The sequence below is a fragment of the Tiliqua scincoides genome, chromosome 1 (assembly GCF_035046505.1).
Source record: "Tiliqua scincoides isolate rTilSci1 chromosome 1, rTilSci1.hap2, whole genome shotgun sequence".
Taxonomy (NCBI): domain Eukaryota; kingdom Metazoa; phylum Chordata; class Lepidosauria; order Squamata; family Scincidae; genus Tiliqua; species Tiliqua scincoides.
This window is the reverse complement of record NC_089821.1, coordinates 240,119,007-240,131,441: the sequence shown is the minus strand read 5'-3', so window position 1 is coordinate 240,131,441 and position 12,435 is coordinate 240,119,007. Positions and strand designations below refer to the sequence as shown.

General features: G+C 47.3%; 1 long non-coding RNA gene across 1 annotated transcript; it reads left to right on the top strand.

The window, feature by feature from the left end:
- Positions 1-63: 63 nt before the first annotated feature.
- LOC136636501 (uncharacterized) lies at positions 64-10,504 on the top strand. Its single transcript, XR_010793527.1, has 4 exons — positions 64-163; positions 3,708-3,868; positions 4,763-5,385; positions 10,030-10,504. It is a non-coding gene; the product is annotated as an uncharacterized lncRNA (long non-coding RNA).
- The last annotated feature ends 1,931 nt before the right edge of the window (positions 10,505-12,435 follow it).

The window sequence follows — 12,435 nt, the reverse complement described above, 5'->3', positions numbered from 1 at the left end:
CGAGCGGCTAGCTCCGCCCAACTGTGGGCAGCGCAAACCCCGCCCCGGCCGCTGCAACCTGCCCGTCGTTAAGATGGTCCCGTAATAGCCGCCGCACAAACGAGAGCCGTGACAGGCGAGATCAATCGAGATTTGGCAGCTGCCAAGATGACACTGCGGTTGGGTAAGCTCAGTTGCGGGCTGCCACGAACCAGACCCGCTTCGGACCCCCCAGCCGGCGCATTATGGTCAATGACGTTTACTAGCTCGCACTGCGGCCTGAGAGAAAGGCGGGGCGAGGTCTCACTTGGGCTCCGCCCCTTATTTCCGATTGGATGGAATGCAAGGGGCGTGGCCTCTGCGTGTGTCCGTTGAAGGCACGGTTGAGCGACCGTTGGTCTTCACAGAGGGGGGCGGGGATCGGTCCCTGAGAAGGAGCTCTGTAGGCTCCTCAAAGGCTGTAATGCCTTCCCCGGACGGAAGGAGGTTCATAAGGGTCCTGCACAGCGGCTCCTTCGCGCGCAGGATCCAGATTCTTCTCATAAATTTATTTTCGAGAGACACTCCCTGACAGTCCCCTGCCTGGAACAGATTTTACGAGGCCCCGAAGCGGTTCTTGCCATCCGCTACTTGCTTTCGCGCAGCCCTGCTTCCAGCTGCGACGACTGTGGATGCAGGAGGGCCTGGCCTGGAAGAAACCCAAAGGCAGGCCTCTTGCCGCCTCCTCACGCCCTCCCACCTTTTTCTTGAAGGGAGAGAAGCCAGCAGCTTCAGACAGGCTGCTCCCGCCCCCCTTCCCCCACTGGAAAAGCAGCGCTCCAAGCATCCACTGAGCAGCCCCGCCCCTCCCGATCTCTTTTATAGGAGAATAGGAGATGGGCAGCCTAGAGCGGCAGCGCGACAGAAGTCGCATAGAGCCCAGCCTGAGTACACATGCCTAGACTGGGCTGTCAGGCTTACAATACTACCCACACTTTCCTGGCAGTAAGTTCCATTGACTACAATGGGGCATACTTCTGAGTAGACATGCCTCGGTTGGGCTGTTAGGCCCAGCCTACCCACTTTTTCCTGGGAGTAAGTCCCGTTGACTACAATGGGGTTTACTTCTGAGTAGACATGCCTGGCTTGGGCTGTCAGGCTACAATCCTTCCCACTCTTTCCTGGGAGTAAGTCCCATTGACTACAATGGGGCTTGCTTCTGAGTAGACATGCCTGGGTTGGGCTGTCAGCTCTCCTGGGAACCGGCCAAAAGGTTTAAGAAACGGAGCAGGGGGCCCTGCCCCCCCTCTGCAAAAGCAGCTTGCGGGACCGCTGAGCGCTGACTGAGCAGCCCCTCCCCTCCCCTCCCCTCCTCATTTATAGGACGATAGGAGACTGGTTTAGAGAGAAAAGATAGGATTTCACCAAGCTTCTTCTCAGGTGGTACAAAAAAAATAGAACATAAGTTACCACACAGGAACTTTTCTAAGTGCAGTTGCTGAGGACGCAAATGCAATAATTTGTGCAGTAATTTTAAGCTGCCTCCATGTGACAGTCATCTGAAATGGCATGAATTTGCAATTCTGGAGTGGCTCCACTTAAGGAAAACTGTCTAGCCAAAACTAGAGTAATCCAGGTGCCCGGTTCTCTGCTGTAATTGCTTCAGCCCTCTTTGCCTTCTTGTAAAGGCCTCTCCCACTGCCATCTGAGGAAGTTAGTTTTCTGGCCCCAGGCAGGTCCAACATGGCTGAAATGCTTTTTGTCCCCTGCTCCACCCAGGTTTATGCTCTCACTCAAGGTTGGTCCATCCATACAGCCAATTGAGATAGTTGCTTCAGGCAGCAGGTTGGTAAAAGATACTCACCTCCATCCACACACTCACTTCCACTGTCCCTCCTCCCATTCCTTTGATTGGAAAGGGAAGAGGAGGCTGAAGTGTAAGGGAAAGTGTAGAGCAGGGGCAGCAACCTTCAGCCTCTAGGCCAGATCTGGCCCACCACCCAAAGTCATCCAGCCCATGCAGAGCCATTTCAGGGAGCTCAGCAACCCAGAAGTTCAGCAATGACATGATGTCATCACCAAATGTCTTGCCTCCATGGCCAAATTGTTGCTGACCACTGGTGTAGAAGGAGAGCAATGGGCTACCGCAGCCATTTTCAACTACTGTGCTGTGCACACTGGTGTGCCGCGAATGGTCTCCAGGTGTGCCATAGGAATTTGGGAGAGGGTCATTTATTAGTAGGGCCATTGGGGGATGTGAGCCCCCCCCCCACTGACAGAACAGTGTGTCTTGTCAATTATCCAAAAACTGATGGTGCGCCTTGACCATTTTAGTGTCTTGCCCGTGTGCCGTTGTTGCAAGGTGATCCCAGATGTTGCAGGGTAATCCCAGGTTCAAAAGCAAATTCAGTAGGCAGTAGTGATCAAATCCAGGCCTTTATTGTAAATCCAAACATCTCAAGGGATTATTTCCAAGCATTGAGAGTGAATGTGAAAGTCAGATTTCAGCAAAAGGTTGTATTCCAAAACACAGCATCTCAAGGGAACATTTCCAAGCATTGAGAGAGTGTCAGAGTCAGAAGTGGGAAGCAGAGAAGCCTGTGTGTGAGAGGTGAGAGTGAGTGAAGCCACAACGTCTCAAGGGATTCATGTTCAAGCATCGAGTGTGTGTGAATCATAAGTGAGAAGAAGAGAGAAGCGCGTGTGCGTAAGTCAGAAGTGGGAAGCAGAGAAGCCTGTGTGTGAGAATCAGAAGTGGGAATGAGAGAAGTCACACAAACAGCATCTCAAGGGATTCTTTCCAAGCATTGAGAATGTGTGTGCCTGTGTGTGAGCATCAGAAGTGGGAAAAAGAGAAGCCTGTGTGTGAGCATCAGAAGTGGGAAGAAGAGAAGCCTGTGTGTGAGAGGTGAGAGTAAGTGAAGCCACAACGTCTCAAGGGATTCATGTCCAAGCATTGAGTGCCAGAAGTAAGAGTGTGTGTGTGCGTCAGAAGTGGGAAGAAGAGAAGCCACACAAACAGCGTCTCAAGGGATTCTTTCCAAGCATTGATAATGTGTGTGCCTGTGTGTGAGCATCAGAAGTGGGAAGAAGAGAAGCCCTGGGCACCCACTCCAGCTCACTTTTATTACAATGTGGGGTTCCCTCCTTGAGACACATCATTGGCTCATGATAGACATTTGATTGGTGGGGTTACAAATCACCAGTTGTTCAGATTACATTCATCATATACAATTCACAGATTCTGAGCAGCCGGTAGGTGGTACTGCACTTTCAATTTTGCTCATGACCTCATCTCATCATGACTTTGTTTTGGCCTTCGAAATGCAACTTACTTGCAGCTGAGAAAAAAGTTTTGCGGGCTCAGCTAAAAAAAATTGCAGCCTTATGGGTTTTCTCTGGGAACCTGACCTTTGATGTTAACCTGGAAATGCCTTTGATGTGAGCCAGAAATGGCTTTGATATGTTGTCTTAAACCCTTTAATGCAGTTAGGCCACTAAAACTTACTTAAAATAATGTTATTTACACTTGTTTATGCACCAAACTGGTTTTAAAATGAAGAATAAGAAAAATAAGAAAAACTAAGAAACATAAGTTGACTGGTGTTCTTCTATATGGTATGGCTATAAGATGTAGTGTAAATACTGGCCATTATACTTTTTACAGCATGTGTGTGCAACCTGTAGCTCTCAAAAAACCTCCAGACTGATTTTAAACCGCAAACCATTTTTTTTCTCTTCTTTGGAAGAACAAAAGGCTTTTCATTCAAATGCATTCTTATCTACTGTGCCGAGAACATCTGCAGCACGCAGCCAAGTTCAGCCAACCGCTTAACTTTGAAACCGAAACCTTTCTCTAGTTTAACATACAGAGAGAGATGGACCCAGAAGGATGCTTTTTACATTTCAGGTGAGCATCCCTACTAAACTTCTACTGATAACACTTTCCATCACCGTGAGATGAAAAATGTTGAAAATCACTGGGCTAGAGTGTCACTCTAGCCTACTACTCTCTTCTCCTCCACTCCCTTCTCCTTCTTCCCCCTTTTCCTTCTAATTCAGGGAGTGGGCAGAAGAGGAGGCTGACACATAACCCTGTAAGAGGGGCAGCATTTGGCACACTACCTCAGATGCCAAAATGTCTTGGGTTGGCTTCCTCCCACTAATTTCATGATTCCTCGCAGCACAAACCTCAGTTGCCTGATCCTCTGGTAATGGATGAGAAATCGGGAGACCCAGTAAAAGCACAGACGTCTCAGAGCATCATATTGGTTCCTGCTCAAGGCACCAAAAGCTGTCTCCTCATCACTTGCCGTTTCCTCAAGCTGCTCCTGCCAGCAGATGGACAGTAAGAGTAGTTTCAGATGGAAAAATAGGGCTGTTCACAATTCTTTCAAACGCTTACAAGCAAGGGACTTGCTTGCAAGACTTGCACCACCTCCATACTTGTCCTCTCACTGGATGAGTCCTAGTAAAGTCTTCTACCCATGTGGTACCTCTAACAGCATGTTTAGCAAGCAATACAGCTCATGGTGCTGAGTGTCCCTCATGGAGCATGGTGAATGTGCTTTTAGAGAATCCATGTAACATCAGAATTCCTGTGCAAATGTGGGCAAAAACATAACAAGCCTGGCATAAGTCAAAGGTTAGAAAGAGCAATGGAACCTAGTCGTTTTCCGAAAGTGGGAAGCAACCCACCCCTAGCTTGGGCCTACTATGTAATTAAGCAAAGCATTTCCAGATATGGGAGGTGGTAGGGGGCCTATGATTAATCTCTGGGTCTCTGTTTTTTCCCTGATACTAGAAACCAAGCTGTGCAATCTGCAGAATTGTCCGTTTCCCTGGGGAGAGTGAAGATTCTGGCTGCTAAAGCTGTGACCAGGATAAAGGCAAGGGCACCTGAATCCCAGAGCATCACTCACCTGAGAGACAGGAGGTGTAGTCAACTTGTACTTGGCTTGAAGGCTCCTTTCAAAGAAAGAACAACATCACCAACCCTAGTAAAAATTTGAGCAGCTCCCCCCTGCCATGTTAGCACAAGATATCCCCTTCACATAGTTTGAGAAATTCATTTGCATCTCTACCGAACAGCACTGAAGAAGAACAGCTGGATCTCTTGGGGTGTAGCACTGGCTTCCAAGTGCCTGGAGTGCTCCAGGAAATCCTCACAGTCAACCCAGAAGTCTAGAAGGTGGATCCCCAGAGTACCATGGAGGAACTCCCTGAAGCAGTTGATACCAGCCTTCTGCAATAAAAAGGAGGGAGGGAAGAAAGCTGGTTCTTGAAGGGAGAAAGATCACCGCATTGCCACACATTCTGCCACACCAGAGTGGTCCGATGGAACTGGAGTGCAACAAAAGCCCCAGAAGGCAGCCTCCCCCCCACACACACACACACTAGAAAGGACCAACAAAGAGGCTTGAACTGGTAAGGGGAATGTTTTCTGTTTTGCACTTGCAAAATTTCCCTCATGGCCCAATCCTACCCACACTTTCCTGAGATTAAGCCCCATTGACCACAATAGGACTTACTTCAGAGTAGATTCAGTTGGTGGAACAGGACTGGTTCCCCCTTCTGTCTGTCTGAAACCTTTATTGGCATATCAACACAACACAATTAAGACATATTTTACAATTGTCGCAACAACTTGCATACCGACCCAACAACTTAAAAACAAGATACCAGAATTATTTAAATTCTGACAACGTTATTTTAAGAATCTCAGATAAATAACCAGCAACAGCTGCGGTTAAAGAGTCACAAACATCACTCATGAACCTAGAGAGGGTAATATCAGAAGGGGTTAGGTCAGGAGAAATCCAAGAATTTAAATAATGATTACGAATGTCAAGATGAACTGGACAAAAAAAGAGTATATGAAACAAAAAATCAGGTGACTCATGACAAAAGAGACAGAGCCTTTTCTCCCGTGGAATGTTAAAAAAAAGGCCAGAATGAACTGCCGAGGGGAAGATGTTAAAACGAGCTAACATAAAGGCTCGCCTATGTAATGGATTGATTAATGTATAAAAATAATTTGATACATGATTAAAGGATGGGGCCAAGCCAAAAGAAAGAGGGGAACAAATAGGGTTAAGATTAATACTTAAATAATTAAATTCAAATGCTAAAAGCTTGTCTTTTATCAATGAGTATGCTCTTGTAAGACTCAAATCTGCCAAGGATTCTAAAGAGAGATCAAGAGAAACAAGTTTATTTTCAATCAACTGAAACCAAGGAGAAGAATAAGAATCACTTAACAAATCATATAAAAAAGAACCTGAATGAGAATTTAAAAACAATTTAAGCCAATATATTGGTTCCCCCTTATTTAATTATTTCTTTTATTTTAATTTAATTATTTATAATTATTTGTTTTAATTGCTTGATGATGTCACTTCTGGCCATGACATCACTTCCAGTGGGTACTGGACAGATTGTCATTCTAAAAAGTGGATCCCAGTGCTAAATGTTTGAGAACTGCTGCAATAAGGTGTTAGTAAGTTGACGTGTGTGTGTGTGTGTGTGTGTGTGTGACTCCACAAGTTTTCAAAATCACTAAAATCAGAGTTTGGAGGAATAAGACCATCATGTTATATTTCAATCAATGCGTAATTTCATGCAGAATGCAATGAAACAAACCACATTGAAATATCTGTATTATAACAAAAGGTACAGCCAAAAAATCGTTGGGGATGGGGCAATGGCAAATCACCACACCCACCTGGGGCGTTGCCCCAGCCCACTGCATGGGGTGACGCACAGGCCTTCCGCACCAGGTGACGCGAATCCTAGTGATGCCACTGCTGGGCTGTCAGTCCCCCTGGGCAGGGGCTTGCACGGAAACATCTCCCAGTTCTTTCCCACGTGCTTCCACCACTCCCCTGATGCCAATGCCTGGACTGCAAACTCCTGAGGGTGGCGGGTTATCCTCTTGCATCCTTGCTGCTGGCATCCCCTGGAATGCGCACGGCAGCGGCAGCAGCAGTGGGAGGCCTTCTTGGGCCCCACCCGGTGCGTGCTGCCCTACTTGGAGGCTCGCGCCAGGGACGTGGCCAGGTAGATTGTGAGTGGCTCCTCCGGGTTTGCCCAGGTGTTCGCACTAAGGTTCCTCACCCCCCGCGCGTGCCAGGGCACAGGGTCTTGAGTGCCAGCTGGCTCCTGGCTGCCATGCGGCCAGAAGTATGAACAAAGCAGAACCCCGGCCCCACCTGAGCCGCCGCTGCAGGGCGCAAGGGATCCATGTGTCCCCTTCAGGCACACGCCTATCTCCCGCTGGAAGGGCAGTCTTGGGTCCCTGACCGCTGCGACCGGGCATGGCAGAGTAGTGCAATCTGCCAGGAGTGCGATCTGACAGTCTGATGTCGAGGTGGGCATGTGCAGGGTTTCAAGAGCTGGAAAGTTGAACAGGATAGGGCCCAAAGACCCCAAACACTTACTTCACTGGTTCCCAAGAAGATGCAGAGGAGACATGGAATCCTCACCAAAAATCCACCACCCTAGATAACGTATAGCAGTGGTTCTCACACATCTAGCACCAGGACCCACTTTTTAGAAGGAGAATCTGTCAGGACCCACCGGAAGTGACAGTATCAAGCAGGAACATTTTTCACAATCCTAGGCTGCAGTCCTGCCCACGCTTACCCAGGAGTAAGTCCCTTTGACTATCACTGTTAGCATATTACTAACATTATTATTATTATTATTATTATTATTATTACAATAATCGATGGTAAGGCCACACCTGGAGTACTGTGTCCAGTTCTGGTCGCCACATCTCAAAAAGGACATAATGGAAATGGAAAAGGTGCAAAAGAGAGCAACTAAGATGATTACGGGGCTGGGGCACCTTCCTTATGAGGTAAGGCCACGGCGTTTGGGCCTCTTCAGCCTAGAAAAGAGGCTCCAAAGAGGGGACATGACTGAGACATACAAAATTATGCATGGGAAGAATAAAGTGGATAGAGAGATGCTCTTTATACTCTCATATAACATCAGAACCAGGGGACATCCACTCAAATTGAGTGTTGGGAGGGTTAGGACAGACAAAAGAAAATATTTCTTTACTCAGCGTGTGGTTGGTCTGTGGAACTCCTTGCCGCAGGATGTGGTGACAGTATCTGGCCTGGATGCCTTTAAAAGGGGATTGGACATGTTTCTGGAGGAAAAATCCATTATGGGTTACAAGCCATGATGTGTATGTGCAACCTCCTGATTTTAGAAATGGGCTATGTCAGAATGCCAATGCAAGGGAGGGCACCAGGATGCAGGTCTCTTGTTATCTGGTGTGCTCCCTGGGGCATTTGGTGGGGCCGCTGTGAGATACAGGAAGTTGGACTAGATGGGCCTATGGCCTGATCCAGTGGGGCTGTTCTTATGTTCTTATTAACAGTATTTAGATACCGCTTTTCAACAAAAAGTTCACAAAGCGGTTTACAGAGAAAATCAAACAGTAATGGATGTTTACTGTCATTGTTAAAAAAAATATACATACAAATATACATACAGTACAAATTCCCTGCCCACCCTTTCCTCATTTTTTACACGTGCGCCAGTGTGCACACAATCTGTCACTGTTTCCACCTTCTCCTTGCATCCTCTGCTTCAAAAGCCACTTCTAAAGTGCTTGGGCTGGGAAGATCCTGGGAGAACTTCTCAGGTCTCTGCATCTTCCCCACCTGACTGGTTCCAAAGAAGTGGCAGGGGAGGAAAGGAGGTAGAGGAGGAAAAGTGATGTAGGTGATGGTCCTTCTTCCAGTTCCAGGAGCAATAGGGCTCCTATTCTACTACTCCTAGTGGCTACCTCCTCCTCCAGCTCCACCACCATGATCTTTGGCAGTGCTGCATAAGGAAGGGAGTGGCTGCACCCTCCTTCTCTTCCCACTCACTCTCCAAGAAGACCATGTACAAAGAGATTAGGGATGAATTTGGGCAGCTGGTGGGTCATGCAGGGCACTCTTACCATTTTGCTACCTCCCCCAGCCTCTCACTTGAAGCAGTAACTCCACCCGACCTCATGGGTTTGGCTGCCACTGCCATTGGGTCATCTGTATTACCATAGGCTGTTAGATTGTTGCTTTAGGCTCCTGCCTGTGATTTGTTTCTCTGAATCATCCTCCATCACAAGTTTTTGCCTACTGTCTTTAGCTTTCAATGATTGCTTGTTGATTGCTTAGGACTGTGTTTTATTTGGAGTACAAATTAGCAAAGCTGCTGATAGGCCCACTGGATGACAAGTACCCCATGAGCCACTATGTAATTCATGGCTACAGTCCTCCGTCAGACTGTTGCTCTCTCCAGCATCCCCAGTCATCCTTCTACAACTAGGCAGCCTACTAGGGTCTGAAGCCACATCCTGCCCAGACTTCCCAGCCAAACACAGAGCCTGCTTGGGTGAGTCTCCCAAAGCTGCTCTTTGCTATGTCTACTGCACTTTCAGGAGGGGCTCTCATCAGCATTTCTCAGCCCCTTTCCTTTACCTGGAAGTCTCTTGGTACAACCAGTGCTAAGGTCGCTGTTAGGCTGCCACTTGGACTGAGAAAGGCAGTCTGACAAATCTTTTGTCTTAACCTCAACAGGATTGAGATATTCTTAACACAGATTATATGTGAATTGTAAATACTTTTAATTTCTTTGCAATGTTGCACAAAGCAGCTTCTCTGTCTGTATTTTCAGTGGCAACCAAGCTAGGTGGTAATGCGACTCACCTGAAATTGTCTTTCAACCCTCCTCATGGGTCCCAACCCACAGTTTGAGAAACCCTGGCCTAGATGGGAGTTAGGAGATTGGTGTATGGAAGTGGGTGGGTACTCAGTGCTATAACACATGCAGAAGTCTCAGGTTCAATCTCTGGTATCTCCATTTGGGCCTAGGGGCGACTTCTGGAGAATCGCTACCAGTCAGTGTGAATAATACTGACCTAAATGGATCAATGGTCTGACTCTGTGTAATGCAGATTCATATGTTCAACCCAGATTTCCTCTTGTCTCATAATGCTACTGCACTGAGGACCCAAACCTTACCATCCAGCAGCAAATACTAAACTTCCACTTCTCCTCTGCTCTCCTCCAGGCCGCTCTGCAAGCTTTTCTGGCCAAATTCCCATCGAGTTCTCCTTGGAATTTCCAGGAGTCTGGAGTTGGGGAATGTCTGAGTAGGCTACAGCTTCGGAGACTCCTGACAGACTCTAGTGTGGAAACAACAAAAGGTGAGAAGCCTGCAACCAGGTAGAAGAAAGTGGAGACTTTTATTTTAGCAAAATATCACATTAAAGCCCAGTTCACATGCTAGCTTTGTGTCTGCAGTCAGTCTACATTGGTGATGTCTGAACTGGGCTTAAAACGTTGACTGTGATAGTCACCAAAGGATGGGGACAATTTGACCAGGTGTTGAGAGGATGGTCTTGGGTCTTTCCTTCCCTAAATGCCCTTAAAAGTTCTTTGAATTCTTCAGTGGTCTGTGGTCTAAATGTCTCTGCGGTGCTACATTCCCAGGGGTGGCTTGGTGTCTCTGGGCACTTTTGTAGATGGCTTCCTTGGTGCTGAAATGCTGAAAGCTAAATAAATAAATAATAGACAAGTCCCCAGACCAATTGATCAATTCTGTCTTCAGACCCTGCCAAACTCACAGACAAAAGAAGAGATCCTCAGACTGATCTGTCACATGGGCGTCTGCTCAGACATATGTAGGAAGTGGCTGGGAAAAGGGTGCTTTGTCTTGGTCTCTGGAAGAAAGGACATTCAAGACTGAGGTAGTTGGTCTTGGTTCTGATCTATGTTCTCATTATAGGAAACTCAGGAGTGGCGTCACAATTGCTGGTGAGTCAGTCACCATTCTGGTGTCTTCACATTCCCCTTTGCCTGGCCTGACCACCAGCCAAGTGGTCTGCCTACTCGCAAGTAAACACGGCCATGTGGCTTCCTTTCCCTTCCCATAGAGCTGAATACACTAGCAGCTGAGAGGGGAAACCTCCTTCTCAGGTGTTTTGGGGGGGTTGCATTTTCTGGATCGGGACCATTGTGGTGCCGTTGGATTCCTCTTAGCCTGCCCTTTCCAATGCACTGAGGCATGTTCACCTACTCACGAGTAAATGCGCGACATGGCTCACTTTCGCTTTCCATAGTGCTCCATGCATTTTTTCCTTCTGGTTTTTTGACCATAACTTTTGAAGGAAAGCAGCGATTTCAGTTATGTTTTTTGCACTGCACTCTGCTGGCCATTCCACATCCAACAGTGTATGGCACGACGTGGTAGCTGCTAACATCACAATTTTATCGCGTCACCCCCTGGTGCGTCACCCGGTGCAGCCTGCACCCCCCGCACGCTCCGAGCAACACCACTGCAGCCCAGGCAGCCATATGAGACAGGAGAAAGGCCAGGATGAACTGAGGAAGTGTAGCCAATGGCTTGTTCCATGAGCATCCTTGCCTCTGTTCAGGATGGCTTCCTCCCAAATCTCTGTGTTGGCTGACACTCAAATGCCAGCCCAGTGGTCTCTCTGTTGCTCTAGTCAGGAGACTGCAGCCCATGGAGGCTTCCGCGCAGAAGGTTGCAGCCTTGCAGCCCCAGTGCGTGCACGTTTCTTTGGAAATAACTACTCTTCTCAGTAGGGCTGACACCAGAATAAGTGGGTGTGGGATAATAAAAAAGATGCACTGACTATGCAAATAATGCAAATGCTGGAACAACTCTCTGTTGGTTCTTCAGAAAGAGTTTATTATTCCAAGAAACCTTTCATTGAGGAAAACTTGTGGAAAGGAACCACCTCTTGGCATCCTTCAGTCTCGGAAGACTATGGTATCGCGCTCTGAATGGTGGTTCTGGAACAGAGTGTCCTCTCCAGTGCGTGAAGCCTGGGTAAAGTAGATATGGAAGATAGACTGTTTCCCATTCAACAAATCCCCCCTCTCCACATCGCTGAAATGGTCCAAATGAAAGGCAGAAGCCAATACGGTTGGTTCCAGTGGTGTCGCAGGAGTTGCCAGAGCGTGACTATGTTCAGCCATGAACTGCCTCAGGGACTCCGGCTCCGGATTTTGCCTTGAGGTTGACTCCTGAAGTCAACCTCTTCCATAACTGGATGTAGCCACAAGGCAATGGAGGTTTAGGATCAGAGTTTTCAGATCAGAGCAAGGAACCACCTTGCTATAATTTTTTAACCTCCACAGATAGCAGTGTTCCTTTACTTACACATTGAATTTAGTAGTTGTATTTTTGTGCAAGTTTGTGTTTAATTTTGCTGGAGAATGATATAAGATTTTGTTAAAAAGCAGCAATATTTAAAAGCCATAAAAAAGGACATGGTACATGAAACGATTGTGAACTACCTTATCCCATATTGCTTATTTTGTACCCTGCTTATTTGGTACAGAATCTATTCAAGTAAATGGGACATTTGTTTTCCAAGGAGGGGTTTTCCACTCCAAAAGGCTGTTCAGCAGTGAAATTAAGGAAGAGACTCATCCTCAGTGGATTGGC